Genomic DNA, 23,013 nt, shown 5'->3' on the forward strand with positions numbered 1-23,013 from the left:
GTTTGGCTACCGCAAAGATAAATCAACAGTTGAAGCAATAGAATCCTTCTTGCAACTTGTTATTTCAGCTTTAGAAAGCAAGAAAGTTGCCCAAGTCACTCTGTGTGATCTCAGCAAAGCGTTTGATTGTGTCCCCCATTCACTTTTAATTTCAAAATTGAATTACTATGGTGTTAAGGATGAACATCTGAACATTATAGTTTCCTGCCTGAGAAATCGAAGGCAAGTGGTTGAAGTGGGAGGAATTAGATCAACTGAACTTCATAATCAATATGGAGTACCACACGGCTCGGTTTTAGGTCCTTTTCTATTTCATGTTCAAATAAATGACTTGCCTAATGATATAGGATCTAATGCCAGTTCAGTTTTATATGTAGATTATACTACTTTTTTTAAATGAGGCTAAAACAGTCAAAGAACTTAATGTGCTATGTAAGCAAACATTGAATATGGCAGCTGAGTGGTTCTCTGCAAACAAACTCATGGTAAATGATAAAAAGACTCAGTCAATTATTAGGAATATATTTAGATTCAAACATGAACCAGTGGCTGTAAAGTATGGTGAAGAGCTATTACCCGTTCGACAGATTTAGGAACTTCTTTCTTTCTTTCTTAATCTGCTTACCCTCCAGGGTTGGTTTTTCCCTCGGACTCAGCGAGGGATTCCACCTCTACCACCTCAAGGACTGTGTCCTGGAGCTTCAGACTCTGGGTCGGGGGATACAACTGGGGAGGATGACCAGTACCTCATCCAGGCGGCCTCACCTGCTATGCTGAACAGGGGCCTTGGTGGGGGATGGGAAGACTGGAAGGGATGGACGAGGAAGAGGGAAGGAAGGAAGTTAGGTACCATCCCGGCATTTGCCTGGAGGAGAGGTGGGAAACCACGGAAAACCACTAACAGGATGGCTGAGGTGGGAATCGAGCCCACCTCTACTCAGTAGATCTCCCGAGGCTGAGTGGACCCCGTTCCAGCCCTCGTACCACTTTTCAAATTTCGTGGCAGAGCCGGGAATCGAACCCGGGACTCGGGGGTTGGCAGCAAATCACACTAACCACTACACCACAGAGGAGGACAAGATTTAGGAACTACGTGTTGTTTTTGGTTGTTTTGTACTTGTACCTCGTACCTGTAACTGGCGGAGGGTCCAGCACGTGACCACGATTTATTCAATTTAATGTTTCGTCATGACCACGAAAAGCTAGTTCTTGCTTACTTAAATAGAGCACTGCATCAATTACCAACTGAAGGAAAAGCCTATTTAAATGTACATTTTCACTGAACTGTACAATTACAATATACAGTCTGACATTTTCCTTCAGGACATCAGAGATCGTATTTTGGTTTGTTTCCAATGTCTTGAAATCTAGCTGCCGTATTTTATGTTCAGCAGAGTCTGAGTGCTTATGTAAAGAACGTGTTATGTTCAAAAGGGCTGAAAATCCTTCTTTATTCCAAATGTTATTTTTATTGATAAAAGGCAAGCAGGCCCAACAAAACTTCTGTAGAGCTGGGGAGGAGCACAACCATGGAAATTCCTTAAACCACGATCGTTTGAAACTAAGATTGTAAGATTTACCGGAATGTTTCACTTCTTTTGTAGCACAAATTTGCAGTGATTCAGTAGGGCAATCAAAACATAGAACTTCATTCTGATCTTCGTTTCTCCAACGTGAAAATGGTGTTTATAATAAAATGCACACTATGTCATAAATAGGATACATATTTAAATAAAACAGCACAACACTACGAATGAACCACAATGCGTAAGTACTCGTACTTCACACAGGATGATGCAGTGAAGACGAAACATTCCGCTCTTCCGACAACTTCACTAGCACATTCCGCTATGTGGAAAGTATGCGGGTGACGTCACGGTTGTCATGGCAACCGCCAAGGCTAAGCGCTAGGGGGAAGCACTTGGGAGGTAGAGGCAGCTGCGGAATCTCTCGTCTTCACTCAGTGTCACGCGCCATACTGTGGCCGACAGCCGGCGCTTTCGTGAGTTCCCCTGGTTCTCATCAGGTGATGAGGTGCTCCAAACGCCGTACAATAAAACATTTTCTTTCCGTAAAACCAACAAATGTCATAAGAAAAATAAATTTAATTCATTATGGTAAAAATAAGTGGTGAAGTGGCACTTCACCTACTTCACCTGAAAAGCCGCCCCTGACATGAACTGGAATGCTCACATAGACTTTATTTCCAGTAAACTATCAAGAGTGGTGTATCTCTTGAGAGCCATCAGAGATAAAGTTCCAAGTAAATATCTTGTAAATGCCTACTTCGCATTCTTTCACAGTATTCTTCAATACAGAATTCTACTTTGGGGAAACTCCAGCTGGATTTCTGAAATTCTACTTCTCCAGAAGAGGGCATTGCATGTTGTAACAAAATTTCCTTTTATGGCCTGCTGTAGGCCTATATTTATTAAGCTGTTCGTTATGACTGTTGTGAACACATATATACTATATAATGCACTTCTTAAAAGTATATGCAGAAACAGACAAAATTAAGCTCAGAAGTGATGTTCATAAATATAATACCAGGTCAGCTAACCAAGTTGATGTCATAGGTTACAAAAGACGGCTTCAAGCCATTTCATTGCTCAGTTGAAGATGTTTAATAAACTGCTGTCAGACCTGAAAGAAATACCATCTAATATATTCAGAAATACTCAGTGCAGGAATACCATGAAATTAATGAATTTGATACATATTGAAATTACAATTTGGTTTTAGTTTGTGTATGTACTGTATATTATGATTTTATTTGTTGACCATGTCTATTGTATGTAACATACTTAATGACTGAATAAAAATTCTATTCTATTTGATTAGACTTTTTCATAGTATCCACTTTAGAGTGACTGCTTTATTCCCCTACCCTGAGTTGTATGAGGAGAAGACATTCCTGGGCCTCTACTGATGTGTTATTTATGACTCAGTCCTATAGGTTGGATTGCAGCTTTTGAGAATAACTGCTTTCTCAAATTTTCAAATGTAGAGTTATGGTAGCTGTTTGAGTGCAACATGAATGGCTTTAATTTCACCTTTGCAGGCCACTGAATGTTGTCCAGGAGGTTTGGAGAAGGAAAATACATCACACTAGATGCCAGCATCTGCCTTTTTTTATATCTGCCAATTTGTGACTCATCTGTAAAGAGATGGAGCCAACTGTGTTTTGGAAACTTTGTGTTCATTTCATCCAGTGTTAGGAGCCTAATAGTTTGTGAACCTGTTTCATGTTTTGTTAATCTTAATGTAGTTCTGTCCAGAATTCGATAAGTACTAGTTCAGTTGGTTTTTGTGGTTGTTGAAATAATTGCAACCTGTAATCCAGAAGTGTACAAACCCACGTGGGTCTTTTAACATTACACTGCATTTTCTACCAGAAAAATGCATTTTCTAAGTTCATTAAAACTTATTCATCTTCTTCTTCTTCAACAATTCCAATACTAATGTGAAGGGACTGTCCTCTTTCTTCCAATTTCTTAATGGCTGATGATATGCATATCAAATTACACCCAATGAATACAAGTTGCTCTCAAAGGTCATCTTTGCTCAACATTTCTTCTATTACCGTAATAGCTTCTTTAGGATGAAGATCTACAACTATCACTTCTATTAACTCAAAATTGTCAGCATAGTAAGCCTCAAGGATCAACCCATGTTTGTTATATTACATAATGAATATGGCTGTGGCACATTATTAGCCTTATCGAAACAAATTCTATGCATATTGATAGAGTCCTGTGCGGATATACAAAATAATATCCGCATCGGCACTTTCTTCGTCCGCATCTGCACCCGGATTCGCATCCCCAAAATGGTTATCTGCGGATAATTTAAATATTTAAGTACATTATATTACACCGAAGGTATTGAAACAGATAGATCTTTTATAATACAACAGACCTGATACCTGGCACCAGAACCCCTACAGTCACAAGTTTATGAGGGATTTTCTCTTGCAACAACTACCAACGTATTGACCTTTGTTACTTCCTTCCATTAATTGCGGGCAGGAGCCAGTTAGGCATAGGTCAATTTAAGGCATTATGGTCTCAAAGTTTCATATATATCACTATTCATCCATACCAATGTTAAGGGTCGCCTAACCACAAGCAAAAACAAGAGTATACGTAAGTGAAATCAATAAACGTCATTATTTATAAATTATCTGCACTGCCATACAGTTTGAATCCGCCAAGACATTAACTTCGCAGATATCTGCATCCGTTCAGGGCTCTACATATTGAAGCCTTTAGGATTACTCTCTAAACTGCAGAAATCAAGATGTTCACTTCAGAAAACCATACTGTTTCAACAACTCAATGGAGTTCAAGTACTACCGTACACTATAAATATGTATCATTTTATGATATAGAATAATTCCCAAGAACTCTCATGGCTCTACACGTGTAAGATACAGCACCCTCTTCTTCTACTTCTTGATAGGGTTGTTTTCCTGGTTTATGTATGGGAATTATTACAAAGTTACTCCATTCATTTGGTATAGCACTATTTTCAATGATATCATTAAAAAGTTGTAATATTCCACTTTCAGCAACTTCAGAAAAATGTTAAATCATTTTGTATGAAATATGATCTATACCAGGTGGTGAGTGTTTCTATATATCGAGACTATTGTTAATTCCTTTCATTAGAGTTTGAAATTTATTGCTATTACTATTGTTATTATTTTATATTGATTTTTTTAACATATTCTGGTGTTGGCTTATGATAAAATTTGTATATGATTCCTTTATCCCATATAATTTTCTTTTCTAAATTAGTACGATTGGTTCCCAATTGTTCTATTGCTGAGCAAATATCTTTAGTAGGTGTTAATCCCGTAAATTTTTTCCACACTATTTGCTGTTTCTGATTGACAGTTTGTTGTACATGTGCAGTTATTTTTTTTACATTGTAAATATAAATTTAGTCACATTTTGGCAAACATATTTCAGTGCGCTTTTGTGTAGGCCTAACTTACTTAATTCATCACATTCATGATCTCACAAGTAAATTTTACGAATATTTTCTTTTGGATATGTAAATAGTTTTGGAAGATGTGTTTTAAAATATGTTTCTATGGTTTTCATTAGTAAATTATATTTACAAAAACTGTTATAATTATTTCAGTGGAAAATTTTTAGTTTATCATTAACATATGTTTCAAAAAATTATAATCATTGTCCATGTTTTTTTGTATAGGTTGGATATTTTAAAGGCCTCTTAGCCAGATTATTGCTTATTTCAAGTAAGATCTGAAAATGATCAGTTTGATGTTTTATGAATTAAATCTAATGTTATGGTCAAATAAGATAGTTAGGGCTTGTCAGACTGTTTGGTGATCCATCATTTAAGATAGTCAGGTGAAATTTATTAGCTATATCTCAATATCTTTTTTTTTTTTTTTTTTTTTTTTTTTTTTGGAATATGGATTTCTCCATACCCTATTATGTGCATTGAAATCATCTTCTATAATAGTATGTTTTTTAAATTGACTAAAAAGTTTTCCCATTGATGGTAGGTGGGTTTGCAATTGGGAGGACAGTAGATTGAAACTATTAAGAGGTTTTGGATTAGAATAGCTATAGACAGAACATTAGGAATTTCATATTCTAACATTAGCCTACATGTTGGAAATTGGTTAAATTCCCTACACCAGCCAGTGTGATACTGTGTGACCACAGTATGTTATAATACACTTTCACCCTGAACTGAAAGGTATTTTTAACCATGTTTTATGAGTTTCTTGAAATTGCAAAATAGTTAACAATTCCTGCTTTTTGTTTAATATATTCTACAGTTCCATTACAGAATATTCATGTTTTAAAAGCTACTTTACTTAATTAGAAATTTCTAATTGACTGTTGCCTTAGATATTAATAACATTTATTTTAATTCCTTATATTAAGTGCACCCATTGTGCATTTGTGCCCAAAAGGTCTATTATATTGTCTCTTTGTTTTTGTTATTTTAATTACATCAACCTCGTTTTGCTATTTATTTACATTATTTAAGTTTGCTGAAGTGGTATGAACTCTACCTGTCTCCATTGACTGATGTTTATGTATTCTTAAGAGAATTAAATATGCTGCCCTGTCATAATTTTGGGCTTTCAATCACTTTTGGAGGACTTATCTCAATGGTTGTGAATTTGTAGTTTTTTTGGTTGTTCAATTTTTCTTGATTCTCTTACATTAGCGTTGACTTATAAAGGTGGAAATTGCTGGGGAACAACCGTTGGGTTACATCCACTTTCTGATGATCCTTGCCCTGCTACTATGTCATTATAAGACTTATTTTTTTGTGCATGATACATTTAATTTCCATTTGCTTTATATGTTCTTTGCAACGAAGTCCACTTGTTAGTTGATTTTCTGAACAATGAATACACTTAAATAGGGATTCGTTGCAGTTTTTTGTTTCATGACCAAGAGCACATTTGCCACAGCGTGGTACTTTTGACCTATAATTATTACTGACATCTCCATGTCTTTGGCATTTATGACATTTTATTGGAGCAAAAATGAAAGCTTTAACCTCTAGATACACATTAAGTATAGAAACAAATTTAGGTGAGATTTGTTTTTAAACTTCACTTTGACTGTCCCTGTAGGTGTATATTCAACTTCCCTTCAATATTCTTTCTTATATTCATTTTCTTGATATGTGGTACTACTGGACATGAGGATGTACTATTTCATTTCTTCGATTAGTTCTAAATCAATACCCCTTACAATTCCAATATGTTGAATAGAAGATGTTGGGATGAACACATGTAAATTCTTTTGATTTAGAATTTTATTGCTTAAAAATGCATTTACCCTTGAGTTGAAAGTTACTTCAATTCTATTCCTTCCTTTACCTGTAATTGATTTCATCCCAGGGACAGGCGCGTTACGTTAGGGCCTACAGACTGCTTGCGAAAAAATAAAATAGTAAAATATATATATCTACTGTAGTCTCTTGTCACTCTGTACGTAAATGATCAGGGCGATTTTGTTGAATCTGTCAAAGTAGCTTTTTACCTTTTCTTTCTTTGCCAGTTTATTGCATTCATCAACAGTTTATTGAGTCGATTGTAATACAGCACAACTATAAGCAATGCCTTGCCGTCTCTCACAACACTGTGACATGCTCTTCAGAAAACATCTGCACCAAATTATTTAAAAAATAGTTACAGCAATGAAAATCGATACCAAAATATCATATTTTAGTTAACCTGAGATCGTGTTAGACACAAATTTTGCAGAACATTTTACTTTTGTCACAGATTCATTCAACAACAGTGTATAATGCCAATTAGAAGTCGTAGTTGTTGAGGATTGTAAATAGACAGTGCCCCGCCCTCTACCGGGGATTTTAAGTACTATTCATGTATCGACATATCTGTATCGAGTTGAGTGAATAGCAAATAAATGTATTGAAGGCGTGCTTGGTGTGTCGTGTTTTATTCCCTAACATTTTGGTGCCGAAACCCAGGAGTGACTGTTACAATACGTGATACGGCTGTGTGAGAAGACGAACGACAACCTCCAGGAATTTGGACGTCCACGCAGCGAGAGAAGAGTTGAAAACGACGAATGTGTAACCAGCCACTCCAGACGCCACGAACACATCACCACAGAGCTAAGTCGCATGGACTTATATTTGGGACATATACTTTACAGATTACTTGGAACTAATGCATGATTGCAAATATAATAGAAAAATCGCTAATGCTTAAAGATAATGCATCACAACAAGACATACATTCATATTAACAAAGCATGATACCAGCAATATCTAGTAGCAGTGAGATGTACTAACAAGCACGCTGATTTTCATCGCGATTCTAGCGCCTAAGACGACTCCACGACGAACGTTGCAGATTTAGCGCCATCTATCACCTATTCACTGTACTGTAATCTCAGTCCACGATCTCCATCTAACGGCTACTGAGAGTACCACTGCTGCTAGCCCTCACAGTTGCTTCATCCCTCTCACGACTACCCTCCTCTTCCAGCGAGCAGGTAGTGAAAGGGATTATAGCCAGCCGGTCCCTTTCTATACTACTTAAAACATTTCAGCCGACCAGCACACCATGACAGAAGACAAGCCTGATTTACAACTGAGGAATTTGAAAAGGAAAAGGACGACTTCCAGGGCGCTGCTAACTAAACTTAGCACTGCAGTTAAGGAGGCTACTGTGGACACAGTAATTGACTACGAATACAATAGCATAAGACTTCAAGATACACTAGATAATCTCATCACCCTGGACTCTGCTATACACGATCTTTTATCCGACGAAGAATATGAAACTGATGCCGCTAAGTGCGAAGAGTACATCGACACAGCCAAGAGAGCAATTCTTAAAGCAAAACGCGCGATCGAAGAGAGACTTTCCTCATCGGTCGCCAGTTTGAACCTCACTCCAGTCACTCCAGCAGTACAAACACCGCAACCCTTTACGCATACCGTGAAACTCCCTGTCATCAGATTAGAGCCCTTCTCTGGGGACGTAGAGAAGTGGTCCCACTTCTGGGAGCAGTTCCATTCATCAGTAGACAGCAACCCTTCAATCTCTAATATCAACAAACATGTCTTCCTCCGCGGGTACCTAGAGGACGAGCCCAAGGATTTGGTTGATGGAATACCAATAACCGGCGACGCATACGAGGAGACAAAACGGATCCTAGTTTCACGATACGGAGACAAGAATCGTATAATCCAGGCTCATCTGGATTATCTCGAAGCTCTGAAACCCATATCACACGCTTCTCCCGATGCCTTAAATAGCACTTACATTGAATGTAACAGACGCGTACAGGCATTACGAGCATTAGGGGAAAAGGTTGACGACTACGGACGGATGCTAGCTCCCAAGATATTACGCGCGTTTCCGGAGGATATCGTCCGCCGGTGGATCATATATTCTAAGAGAGAAAAGATCGCAGAAAGTCATATAACGAAACTTATGGAATTCCTGAATGACGAAGTGGAAGGTGCCGTGACCTCATACAAAATTAGAGGAGACTGTACCTTTTCAGACACGTTCACACCCGCAGCTGCTACGCTTCACGTGAATGCGAAATCGAAAACAGTGGACAGAAGAACGAAGAAAGGACCATCGGCATTCTGCGTATTCTGCGAGTCGCGAGACCACTGGGCACAAGACTGTTCCAAGGTGTCCAACATTAAGGAACGAACTGATAAGCTACGAGCTGCTCATCGATGCTTCTTGTGTCTCAAGCGAGGACACAATACAAAAGACTGCAGCAAAAGAAGCAAGGTAGCTTGTTCAAAATGCAAGAAATCTCATCATGTGTCAATCTGCAACGAAGAACAGGAAGTTTCAGTAGGAAAGATCGACGTAGAATTGCCTCACTTCACGCATCTCCAGACTGCCAGTATTTGGATCACGGGCCCGACTGGGTTAAGGAAACGTACACGTTGCCTATTTGACGCAGGAAGCCAATCCAGCTTCATCAGCATGGAACTGGTAAATCAATTGAAGCTACGCGTCGTGGGACACAAGGCTATAACCGTTACAGGTTTCGAATCACCTCACTCTACATCCAGAAATCGTCGTCTCATCCAGTTCAGCATTACCGGAGTTTGGACAAATGCTACAGTAAACCTCTTAGCGTTTGAAAGCGAAAACACGTACTCACCACATCCAGCTGTCCCGCACGACATTCAAGCCTTACCACGAATTAGAAAGCTGCAGCTTGCGGATCCCAATGATGACGGACATGACCATCCTATTGAAATCCTAATAGGTGGAGATCAGTATTGGAAGGTGATGAAAGATGATGAACTGATTCGCCTTTCAAGTTCCGCAGTGCTCCTTCCATCGATATTTGGTTGGGTTTTAAGTGGCAAAAAATCCGGTATCACTGTAAACCATGTCGCTGTGAATCACGTGCACTTCAACGACGAACCTCCGGCATTGGACCATGAAATTCGCCGCTTCTGGGACCTGGAGACCTTGGGAATTAAGGAACAGCAGGAGCGATCACTAACGACGAAAGACGCTGCCATTCTACAAGACTTTCACGACACCTACCGAACAGAAGATGGACGGAGAGTGGTTTCTTTGATTAGAAAGGAAGACGCATATCCGTCTTCAAACCGCTGCAATGCAGAAAAGCGTTTCCAAACACTTCAAAGAAAACTTAATGGCAATTCCGAGTTTCGCGAAATGTACCATTCTCTAATGATAGACTACATTGAGAGAGGACACGTCGAGATGATCGACACTCAGGACACCACGGACGACATATTCTACCTTCCTCATCACGCAGTGAAGAAAGAGAGACACGAAACAACCAAATGGAGGATTGTCTTCGATGCTTCATCCCACGACAAGGATTCACCATCCCTCAATGATTGTCTGGAGGCAGGGCCTAATCTCTTGCCAGAAATACTGTCGACCCTGATCCGTTTCCGAATGTTTCAACGAGCGATCATCGGGGACGGAACTCAAGCATTTTTGCAATTGTCTTTGGACAAGTGTGACAGGAACTTAACCAGGTTCTTCTGGTTTCGCGTCGAGAAGGACGAAAATGGAACTTGGTGTACGACAGATGACGTAATCACGTACAGATTCACTCGTCTACCATTCGGCCTCACGTGTAGTCCCTTCCTCCTCTCTGCTACTCTGCGTGAATTGGCTACCATGTTCAGTGATCAATTTCCCACGGCTGCGAAACTGCCTGACAAGAGTACGTTCATGGACGACTTCGCCGCCAGTTCTGAAGGCGACAATGAGGCTATAACCTTGTACTACGAGATGACAGCGCTGTTGCGGCAAATACGCCTACCAATGGCAAAGTGGGCTACGAACTCCGTGCCACTCAAAGATATATGGAAAGCAGAAGGGCAGGAAATCAAACGGGAAACGACAGTTCTGGGCGTCAGCTGGGACACTGAATATGACTCACTGCTCTTCGACCATCGCGATGTCACTGACAGGTTGCAGGACGAACCCGCTACCAAGAGACAGGTGCTTCACACTATATCCAGATTTTACGACCCTTTCGGCATCCTCTCTCCAGTATCCATCGTGGGAAAAATCCTTTTCCAAGACAAGTGGTGTAGGGGCATAAAATGGGACGATATTCTTCCCTCAGACTTCGCAGCAAGATGGCAAATTTGGATTTCAAGCTTATCTCATTTGTCAGACATAATGTGGAGGCACCGGACGTGGTGTAGGGGCATAAAATGGGACGATATTCTTCCCTCAGACTTCGCAGCAAGATGGCAAATTTGGATTTCAAGCTTATCTCATTTGTCAGACATAATGGTCCCTCGTTGGTTAGGGATGTCTAGTCGAACACAAGAGGCTTTCCAGGTTCATGTTTTCTGCGACGCATCCGAGAGGGCTTACGGAGCTGTGTTGTACGTGAGAACACAACTCGACGATAATATTACGGTTCGTCTAGCATGCAGCAAAAACAGAGTGTCACCAGTAAAGAAAGTGACGCTGCCAAGACTGGAGCTACTGGCCGCCTTGATGGGCTCACGCTTATTAAAATATTTCTGTAAGTCAACTGGATAAGACATCACGAATGCAACGATGTGGAGCGACTCTATGGTAACACTGGGTTGGATACGCAATGACCCCAATCGATGGAAGACGTTTGTCTGTAACCGTGTCACGGAAATTCAAGAATATCTGACTCCAGCTCAATGGCGACATTGTCCCACGGATAGCAATCCAGCAGATCTCGTGTCACGTGGAATGTCACCGCAAGAAATACAGTCTTCCGTGATGTGGTGGCAGGGACCACCATGGCTCTCCGAACACCCAGATACTTGGCCTCCCAACGTATTCCCCGAGGATTCACTTCCAGAAATCCGAAAGACGCACCAGCAGGTGCTAACGATGAGTACCTGGGAACCTCCCATCGACGCCTCAAAATACAGTTCCTACTGGAAGATATTACACATGATGGCATGGATTCTACGTTTCATCCATAATGCGCGGCACTCCGAGAAACTCACGGGCCATCTGACCGCACGCGAATTGGAAGATGCAAGACTGTGTTGGATCCGAATGTCCCAGCAAGAGAGTTTTACCGCCGAGTACAACGCCTTGAGTGACAAAGGAGAACTCCCAGGAAGATCCAAAATTGGACGCTTCAATCCCTTCCTACAGGACGGCCTCATACGACTAGGAGGACGCCTCCAATATGCAGAATTGACTCAGCAGGAAAAACACCCTCTTCTTCTCGATGGTTCCCATCCATTTGTGAAACTGCTGATAAAACAGACCCATATACGCCTACATCATTTGGGAGTTAGGATTGTGTTATCGGAGCTACGCAAGGAACTTTGGGTTCTCAAGGCAAGACAGTCAGTCAAGAAGGTCATTCACAGATGTTTACCATGCAAAATTGCCAAGAACGACCGAGGACGTGAAATTGAAGCTCCTTTGCCACCTGCTCGTGTGCAACTCACGCAACCATTTGCTGTCACGGGTGTCGATTTCGCCGGGCCACTTTACATCAAGGTGGGGAGCCGGCCACAGAAATCCTACATCGTCCTCTTCACGTGCGCCACGACAAGAGCTCTGCACCTTGAACTAGCATCGGATATGAGCACAGAGAAATTTATAATGGCGTTTAGACGGTTCTGCGGTAGAAGAGGAGTACCACATACTATCTACTCTGACAACGCGAAGACGTTCCAAGCAGCTAATAAGGAACTGGACATTCTCACCCAGCTGTTCACCAGCCCACTCACGAGCCAGCACTTCGCTCACCTTCAGGTCTCTTGGAAGTTCATCGCTCCGCGGGCGGCTTGGTGGGGAGGCTGGTGGGAAAGGATGGTCGGAACGACCAAACGGTGCCTCAGGAAAGTGTTGGGACGGTCGCAGGTTGACGAAGAGACACTTACAACCTTACTGGTGGAAATAGAAGCCGCCCTAAACTCTCGACCTATTATTCAAGATGGCGCCGAGACACTGACACCAAGCCATTTTTTAAATGGTGAAAAATTGACGACGTTGCCCACTGGTCCAGAGCCCAGTATCCTCAAAGACCTCAGAAGAGAAGTGAGACTCAGACAAAAGCTGCGTGAGGACTTCCTGAAGAGATGGAAGAAGGAATATCTTCTCGAACTCAGGAACTACCATGAAGTCCAGAGCCCGAAAGGAAAATTGACGGAGTGCAGAGTAGGAGACGTTGTCCTTCTTCAAGACGACATGAGACCAAGGCATATGTGGCGGAGAGCTTGCATCACAGAGAGAAGACCCGGACGAGACGGGAAGGTGCGGACACTCATCTTACGGACAGCTGACGGGACCATTATCTGCAGGCCCATACAACTGGTCATCCCCCTCGAGATCGACCAGGGTGGGGAGGATGTTGAGGATTGTAAATAGACAGTGCCCCGCCATCTACCGGGGATTTTAAGTACTATTCATGTATCGACATATCTGTATCGATTCCGACATTTCTGTATCGAGTTGAGTGAATAGCAAATAAATGTATTGAAGGCGTGCTTGGTGTGTCGTGTTTTATTCCCTAACAGTAGTAGTAACAATCAGTCAACTCAGTTTTGAACATGCTCTCTTTGCATGAGGTTAATCAGTTATCAGTTGTGTGATTTAATATTTTTCAAAATTTATTTGAACAGTTTTTGATTTTTAATTTTGTTCGTATATTTTTCTATATTGTAATCGAATACATTATTATACCCGAAACTTGAATCCTATTAAAGTGAAGTACAAACAATTAATAAATAATATATTTATTGCAGCCAAATAGCCATACAGAAGAGAGAAAAATAATACATTTACATACACTGTACTTGTGCGCTTCCGCCTTGGATTGCATATTCTTTAATTGTTTGTTTCTTTTGATGGAAACCATGTACTGCCAGTCTTGTGAATACGTGCCTCATCTTGAAGTTGGATGTTGTCCATGTCCGGTCTATCGTGGCCCCAGTTCCAAAGAATTCTGAAGGAATGTCTTCTCTTTTTTTGTTGAGTGTTGCTAGGGAGATTTTCTGATGCTCTGGTGTTGGGTAGGGTCAGGTGTGTTCTGAAGTCTTCAATGAGGAAGGATTCTCGCGCTAGGAGATAGACGTGTCTTGATCTTGTTTTCTTGGATACACCGATCGCTCATTTTATGTATAGAGCTTTTACTCTTTCTAGAGAGGATAGGTTGTTTTCTGTGAGGTACGGCCATATGATTTCTATCCAACATGAAGTGTGAAGAACGTGTAGAAGAAGCTCTATGAAGTTTGGAAAAAATCGCAGAAACAGGAGGATACCTGAAAAAAGAACTGAAGGAGAACATTCTAGCAACGGTGAGTGTTCTGAAGACCTGTTTTAATTCATTAAAAATAGAACTAACTATAGCAAAAGAGGAAAAAACGATACATTAAAAAGAGGTTTTGGGTAACCAAGGAAATATTACAACTGAGGGAGCAGGCAGGTCCGCTACAGGACAACTAGCGCCATCTAGCAACAACGAACAGAACCAAAAAGAGGTTACGGATAACCAAGGAAATGCCACAACCGAGGGAGCAGACAGAACCCCTGCAGGACGACCAGCACCATCTAGCAACTACGAACAGAACCAGCAAAGAAAGGAAGCAAACAACATCACTACGGTCCGAGTAGCGCCATCAACAGAACAAACCCAGAGTTCCATCTACCGGCAACGGCCAGAATCAGCAAGAAGAGACACCTACCAACACCATACAGGAAGCAGACAGGAGCCAGCAAGCAGTGTCACCTACCGGCACAGAGCAGAAGACAAACAGTAGCCAGCTACTGCATAACAATCCAAGCGAAGAAACATACAAAACACTTGAAGATAAAATCACAAAAAGAGTCACCCAGCAAATACAATCAGTAATGGAAAATATCACGCAAAATATCAAAAAAATGATAAGAGAGGAGATCAGATGTACAAATCAACGGAATCTGACACCTCAACTAGATAATTCAAAAACAAACCTTGAAATACCATACCGCTTCGGAAGGAATGTGCAGAAGTCCAACATGCGAAGAGAAACACACCCTGCCCCAACGCCTATAGGAAGAAATGAGGATTACAACTTAGAGGAAGATAACTTCCCAGCGATAAAAAATGACTCACCTCAAGGCCAAAATCAAGAAACATCAACAGGAGAAACAACCAGGGAGAAGCGGACAGATATAATCGGCAAAAGGAAGAGACAACCAACGCGAAGACAAGCGTCCATAACTGGAACAGGATCAGAAGACGAAAACAATTAAGTGGTGCATGATTGGCCGTTTAGCAGCTTAGCCATTAAACCACAGAGGCAGTCAAATAAAACCTATAAAACAATAATCTTACAATGATGAATAATCCCTTCATGCAACTTGGCAGTATATATATATTTTTTACAACTTGCTTTATGTTGCACCAACACAGATAGGTCTTAAAATGACTTTGTATCAGTTAAGGGCCTGATCGCAAGGTGTGCGAGTATCAGCAGCATAGTTGTTCGAATCCACCATGAGTCATATTTTTTGAACAATAGAGGTGCTCCATTTTAACAGGGATACAATAATAATCAACATTGTTTGCTATTGGCTGTGCTCTGATTTGGTGTCTTTCTCCTACGGGTGGGTGGGGGAAGAATTGGGAAAGAAATTGACCTTGGTCTTTTATAAAGGTACCGTCCCAGCGTTTGCATGGTGGTGAAAATGGGAAACCGAGGAACATCATTTTCAGGACAGACAGTATAGGATTCGAATCCACAACCTCCCGAGTCCAATGCACGCAAATAGGAATTCACACCTACCAGGCCACATCACAGCATTTACTCATTTCCTCACGATGTAATTCCATGAAGAGTACATTGAATTGTTGCTAATTTATGGAGAAAGTATGGTCAAATTGCACTGTGCTCTGTAATGGTAAAAAGTTAAACGAATACTGTAAAGTGGTCAACATTTCAAACACTTGTTACTCTGAATATGCAGAGAACCCCACTTCCTACCTACAGAATGATGATCATGTCGCAGTCCAACCTGGCTACGTGACATCATATAAACACTGTCCCTTTCAGGACCAAATAAAAATTCACTCTTTGGAACAGGATGATATGTGGCCATATTACAGTCACTGTAAATGGTGCTAACCGAAAAAAAAAAAAAAGTATATCAGCCTGTGGATCGAACCTAGTACCAAATATGGTAGCTTGGCTGATGCAACAGCAGTAATGCGTGATTTAGCCACCTTAGCTACCGCAAGCTCTGTGCGTTGTTTGCACGTTGTAGTCATTAATAATAATAATATTTGTTTTACGTCCCACTAACTACTCTTTTAAGGTTTTCGGAGACGCCGAGGTGCCGGAATTTAGTTCTGCAGGAGTTCTTTTACGTGCCAGTAAATCTACCGACACGAGGCTGACGTATTCGAGCACCTTCAAATACCACCGGACAGAGCCAGGATCGAACCTGCCAAGTTGGGGTCAGAAGGCCAGCGCCTTAACCGTCTGAGCCACTCAGCCCGGCTTGTAGTCCTTAGAGACACTTTCTGTCCAAATGTAAGACAGTGTTATTCGCAGCTGTGATCGTTTTACACATCCATTATAGTTTAAATAATAGAAATAACACTGATGTTAATGATTTCTACGATATTCATGAGCATTATATAAATGGTAAGGTTGTACTAAGGCTATAAAGAAGCAGGTAATAATGTTTTTTGGATGACTATGATATACGCATTAGTTGGGTTACCTACCTCCAAAAAAAAATCTGCAAGGTCCTATTTATGACCTTTGAGTCATATTTGAGGGCTTTTCTTTTCATACTTGCTTGCATATTTTAAATATTATTAGGTCATTAACATTCACCGCCTAGTAATAACTGTTCTAACCGGAAGTATAACCAAATACTGTACAATGCCGAAACTGCATACTGGCTTCGTTTAGCATGTGAATGACTGATGACATGCTGCAGTGGCGCTGCTGTGTGGGCAAAGCTACTGTTCCCAGCCAGCACTGCCTGCCTGTTTATTGGAACTTTATTCGTATGTTGCAAAATCAAAACAAAAAAAGGTACAACCAAATTAGAAATAACAGAAAATAAAATGATCTCTGAGAAAATCTGAAGTTAAAGGAAATGTAGAGCCTTATATCTTTCAGCACTAACAGGAAATAATTATCAATATTACTGTAATATTTGCGGTTACTATTATTACAAGAGGGGCTGCCTGGCCGAGGCGTGCTCGGTTCACCCGGAAGGACGTGGGTTTGAATCCCCGTCAGGAAGTCGTAAAATTTAAGAAACAAGATTTCCACTTCCGGATGTGCATATGGCCCTGAAGTTCACTCAGCCTACACCAAAAATGAGTGCCAGGTTAATTCCTGGGGGCAAAGGCAGCCGGGTGTAGAGCTAGCCACTCTACCCCATCATGTGCTGAGGTTAACAATGGTGGAAGCCTTTACCTTCCATTCCTCCAAGGGGCTTCATGGCCTGTACGGAGGTGACTTTGCTTTGCATTATTACAAGAGATGAAATTCATCTTGTTGTTGATGATGCTTGTAGTTTAAAGAAGCCTAACATCTAGGTCTTCGGCCCCTAATGGTACAAGATGAGACAAAATGTAATGTACATTTAAAAGTCTAAAATTCATCCACTGATCAGAATTCAAAACATGAAGATGAAGAATAAATGGATGAATACGAATTTAAAATAATCAGCGGACTGAACTCGCAATACTGAAAGTTAAAATAATTCCAAGTTCAATCCACTGACTAGAATTCAAAAAGATGACGATGAACAGTGAATATGAACTTAAAACAATCAATGGATCTGACCCACAATTCCCTGCCTTCCCAGAAACTATCTTAAAACAATAGTATTACTTACCAAGGGAATACTTCCAAAGCACAATCCTGAATCGATGATGCTTGTTGTCTAAAGGTGATCCAAAATCCAGGTGAATGGCCCCTCACAATGGTACTTACTGCAAGTAAAGTAAAACCATGGTATTTCTCATGTTGTGGTACTAATCACAAGTAACTTAGACTCATTGTGTTCCACACGTTATGCTACTACTTACAAGTATTGTTCGTCGCACGGGTAATACAGACCTACGGTGTTTCTCAAATAATGGAATACTCATAGGCAACGCAAACCCATGGTGTGATAATCACAGGCACTGGTATTCCCATGGTGTCTTGTCACATATTGGGTACTAATCACAGGCAACGCAGACCCACGGTGTCACTCATATAGTGGTACTAATCACCGGCAATGCCCAGACACATGGTGTTTCTCACATAATGGTACACAGTTCAAAAAAATTAGGGGAACATGTTTTTGAACATATACCATACTCAACAAAACAATACCTCACACCCAGGTATATTACCAACTAAATCTTTATTCTTTACGTTGAGGTATACAAAAGAACATGGCGATGGATTCGCGTTCATTTTCAGAACACAAACAGAAATGTATAAATAGGGGCGAAAACAAAGTGTTAACAGTCCTCCAGGGTGGATTGTTTTCACAGTTGGAGAGTTTCAGTACGGTGTATGTCCTCTACGAGCATTTATCACAGCTTGGCACCTATGTGGCATGCTCTGTATAAGTCGACGGAGGTCACGTTGCGGTATCAGGTCCCAGTCTTCAATGAGAGTTTGTTCGAGGTCTTGGAGAGTCTGTGGTGGAACAGGACGCCCACGAACACTTCTGTCAAGCCTATCTCACACATGCTCGATGGGATTAAGGTCAGGACTCACTGCTGGCCACTCCATCTCTTGAATGTCTAGTTCTCGCAAGACAGCTCACATAATGTTACATGAGCACTGCCATTGTCGTCTATGAGTACGAATTCAGGGCCAACACCGTATGCAACAACCAACACATGCTGTAGGAGTATCTGCTCGATGTATGACGACAAGATCCGTACGGTCATCAATACCAATGCTACCCCACACCATCACAGAACCTTGCGGTCGCCTTCCTGGACAACATTTGGCACGTACCGCCACCACGGCATCTCCAAACACGTTGACGACCATCACGCTGTGTCAGGGGAAATCTGGACTCGTCTGTGAACAATACAGGTCCCCATTAGCGAAGTTGCCAGTTGACGTGGGGACAGGCAAACAGAAGGCGAGCTGCGCGATGTTGCTGCGTTAAACGGGGCACTTGAACAGGACGTCGGGGTTGTAAGGACACTTCTCTTAACCTGTTCCTTACTGTCTGGTCAGACACCGTGACTCCAGTGACCCTCCTGAGGTCTTGTTGTAGTTCTCTGGCAGTTGCTGAATGATGTCGCAACAAATTATCAATAAAACAACAAATTTTAGAAAAAAACTTAACAAGCTAAAAAAACAAATCCTCTCCACATAAAAATCTTGTCAAAAAGAATAAAATACCTGACACAAGAACTGAACAATTCAATCCCCCTGTTGTTAATTTATCTAAAACAGTCCTGAATGATGATGAAAACCTAAATCTAAAGGCCTCAAACACAATTGTCCACACCTAAACACTCTCAGCATAGTCACCAGTTTAGTAATCTTTGAAATCGTTTAAGAAAAGGCTAAGGAAAACAACAGCTAGGGAATCTGCCACCTGGGCAACTGCCCTAAATGCAGATCAGTATTGATTGGTTCCAGCGAATACTTTGCCTGGTATACTAATCAATGGGATACCTCGATAATTGTTTCAATCCTTCCTGTTCCCTTGCTTATAGATAGGTGCAATTACTGCTTTTGTCCAATCTGTGCTAATCTTATTATCTATGAAGCCATTTCATCCCTGCCTTCCCATTATACTTCACCATTTCAGGTCTAATTTCATCTATTCCTGCTGCTTTATGACAATGGAGTTTATTTACCTTCATTTCCACTTCCTCAAGCGTAATTTCACCAGCATCATTTTCCTCCTCCCCATCAGCTTGGCTGTTCGCAACACCACGTTGAGATGATGTTCAAAATATTCCCTCCACCTATCCAGTGATTCCCTGGAATCTATTATGAGTTCACCTGAATTATTCAAAACACTGTTCATTTCCTTTTTCCCTCCCTTCCTAAGATTCTTTATTACTGTCCAGAAAGGTTTCCCTGCTGCTTGACCTAGCCTTTCCAGGTTATTATCAAAATCTTCCCAAGACTTCTTTTTGGATTCACCAGCTATCTGTTTCACACTGTTTCTTTCATCTGCGTACAATTCCCTGTCTGCATCGGCCCTTGTTTGGAACCATTTCTGATAAGCCTTCTTTTTACGTTTACAAGCTACTCTCACTTCATCATTCCCCCAAGATGTTCGCTTTTTCCCGTCTTTACACACAGTCGTTCCTAGGCATTCCCTTGCTGTTTCTACTACAGCATCCCTGTATGCCACCCATTCTCTTTCTATATCCTGAACCTGCTTACTGTCCACTGCTCGAAACTTCTCACTAATCATATCCATGTACTTCTGTCTAATTTCCTCGTCCTGGGGATTTTTCTACCCTTATCCATTTGCAGACAGATTTCACTTTCTCTACCCTACAGTAATTTGAAAATGTTAAGGATCTATATTTCTTTAAGTTACTTTCAATAATGGGGAAAAGCTTTGCTGTTTGTATGCTTGGATACATGTTGACTATGTCAAAAGAGTGAAGGGAGTGGTTAGGTTGTAAGTCAAAGATCTTTAGTTTTCAATTAGTTCAATGGTGTTTTTAATGGACTTATTGGCAAGAAAGTGATAGTTTTTAACCAGGAAACTTTGGACAAATTGAGAAGCTTTATACAGAGGACTAGGCCTATAGTTAATAATAGAGCGGATGGGAATGTTGGCCTTATGGATCTTTGGGAGGGCTTTAGCAGTAGGTAGACACGGGTTCATATTTAAAAGCTTAGATTTTTCGGGGTCCGTGAAAAGAAAGGAGGTATTCTTTAGGGTTTGTTTTAACTGTCGCTGAATTCTTTGGGTTGGGTCTTTTTTAATTATTGAAAAGGTGCTGTTGTTAAAAAATTCCTTAGTTTTGAGATATAGTCAGTTTTACTCATAACTGTGGAATTACCTGTATCAGGTTTAGTGATTATTATGTCATTATTTCTGATTTTCTTTTTTAAGTTTGGCAATCTGTTTATGTTCAGAAATCGACTTATTGTCATTAGGATTAATGGAGATGTATCTTTTGTTTACGTAGTCAGAGGTAAAGATTTTGTCCAACTTTCTTTTTACTTCAAATCTGAGTTTGTCGTGTTGTTCTAGCGGCATTTTGTTGATGGCGGCTTCAGAATCAATAACTAAATTCGTGACTGTATTTTTGTTCATGTTTGACAAACTAGTCTCTTTAAACTGATTTTTCCATGGAGCTGAGTTAGTTTTTATTCTAAAGTGTTCAAATTTTTCTCTAAGGAAAGTTGTTTCAGCAAAAGTAGGCCAAAAAGTCTATTAATAATTTGATCTTGGAATAGATTCCACTGGGCACTAGGGAGCAAATTGGCTGCTTCTACCCTAGGCATTAGAAATACTGGTTCACTACAGATCAGATAGTGGTCTGCATCATCGAAAAATCCCCGAAAAACCTGTACATTCCTAACAGACTTCCTGAATTCGAAGTCGGTTAAGATTTAGTCTATTATAGATCTGGTACCTCTAGTCTCCCATGTGTAGCAGTGAATAGCCTTATGCTTGAAGAATATATTCGTAACTGCTAAACCCATACTAGCACATAATTCCAGGAAGCGTTTCCCATTCCCATTAGCTTCCATATTTCCATATTTTCCAATCACCCTTCCGTATCCTTCAGTTCTATTTCAAACTCTCGCATTGAAATCGCCCATTAGCACTATCCTATCCTTGCTGTTCACCCTGACTACGATGTCACTCAATGCTTCATAAAACTTGTCAACTTCATCCTCACCTGCACCCTCACATGGTGAATGCACCGAGACAATTCTCGTCCTAATTCCTCTAACTGCTAAATCTACAAACATCAATCGCTCATTTACGTGCCTAACAGAAACTATGTTGCGTGCAATAGTATTGCTGATAAACAGTCCTACCCCATACTCTGCCCTTCCCTTTTTAACACCCGTCAAGTACACTTTATAATCTATCGCTTCCTCATTTTCTCCCCTTACCTGAATATCACTTACTTCTAGCACATCCGGATGCATCCTCTTTGCTGACTCAGCCAGTTCTACTTTCTTTCTTCCATAAGCCCCATTAACATTGATAGCTCCTCATCGAATTCTATTTCGTTCACCAAGTTGTTTCCAAGGAATCCCTCGTCTGTCAAATGAGTGGGACCGCATTACTCCCATAGGTCCGAGGCTTGCTTAAAATGTTCTGAGCTCGGTAAATTCATGAAGCAGGATGCTACTCTACCTGCACATAGTCCAAGTGAGGATCTCTCCTCTAACGGTTAGGGACCACAGTGGATTGTGTAGTCCTAGCCGCGTGAGCACAAGGAGGGCCACGACTCAGAATATGTCCGAGATGCCCACTCCCATTTCATAGCAACTAGTATCCTAACTCTCAGGACCACTTACTAGGCCACTCAGCCCTTGCCATGGTTCACGAACTAGGATGTGACTACAGAAACCCACATCATGAACCATAAGAAAATACACACTTAGCAAAATTCTCTTTATCAGCTTGATTTCACTACTGAGAAGCACTCAGTGTTGATTCCTGGAAGCAACTTTGATGGTGATACTGACATCACAGATCTCGAGACTCTTGCAAGAATCTTGAGACCAATTCTCATGTGCGTTCCAGTAACTACAAGTGTAAGCTTGATAGTATATCAGCAGTTATTGTGTGAAATTACGTTCTCATATGGAAACGTGTATTCCAATAAATTTTGCCAGTACAGCGAATGACCGAAGATGGTTGATTTTAACATGTTTTCGAATACATGTTAGGTTTATTATACTAAAACCCATAGAAGAACATACGGCAAATGAAGTGCAAAATTATTGGGAGTTGTGCAACTGGCATTGCCAGAGGTTCATAGAGTATGCAAACATTTTAGTCTGGTAGCAACAATGTTGCTTTCTTCTAAGAGG

General features: G+C 40.9%; 1 long non-coding RNA gene across 1 annotated transcript; it reads right to left on the reverse strand.

Annotated features, from left to right (window-relative positions):
• Positions 1-13,830: 13,830 nt before the first annotated feature.
• Positions 13,831-20,932, reverse strand: LOC137501855 (uncharacterized). Its single transcript, XR_011018655.1, has 3 exons — positions 18,054-20,932; positions 17,861-17,957; positions 13,831-14,280 (listed from the first exon to the last, which is right to left on the reverse strand). It is a non-coding gene; the product is annotated as an uncharacterized lncRNA (long non-coding RNA).
• Between the last annotated feature and the right edge of the window lie 2,081 nt (positions 20,933-23,013).

The sequence above is a fragment of the Anabrus simplex genome, chromosome 8, assembly GCF_040414725.1.
Source record: "Anabrus simplex isolate iqAnaSimp1 chromosome 8, ASM4041472v1, whole genome shotgun sequence".
Taxonomy (NCBI): domain Eukaryota; kingdom Metazoa; phylum Arthropoda; class Insecta; order Orthoptera; family Tettigoniidae; genus Anabrus; species Anabrus simplex.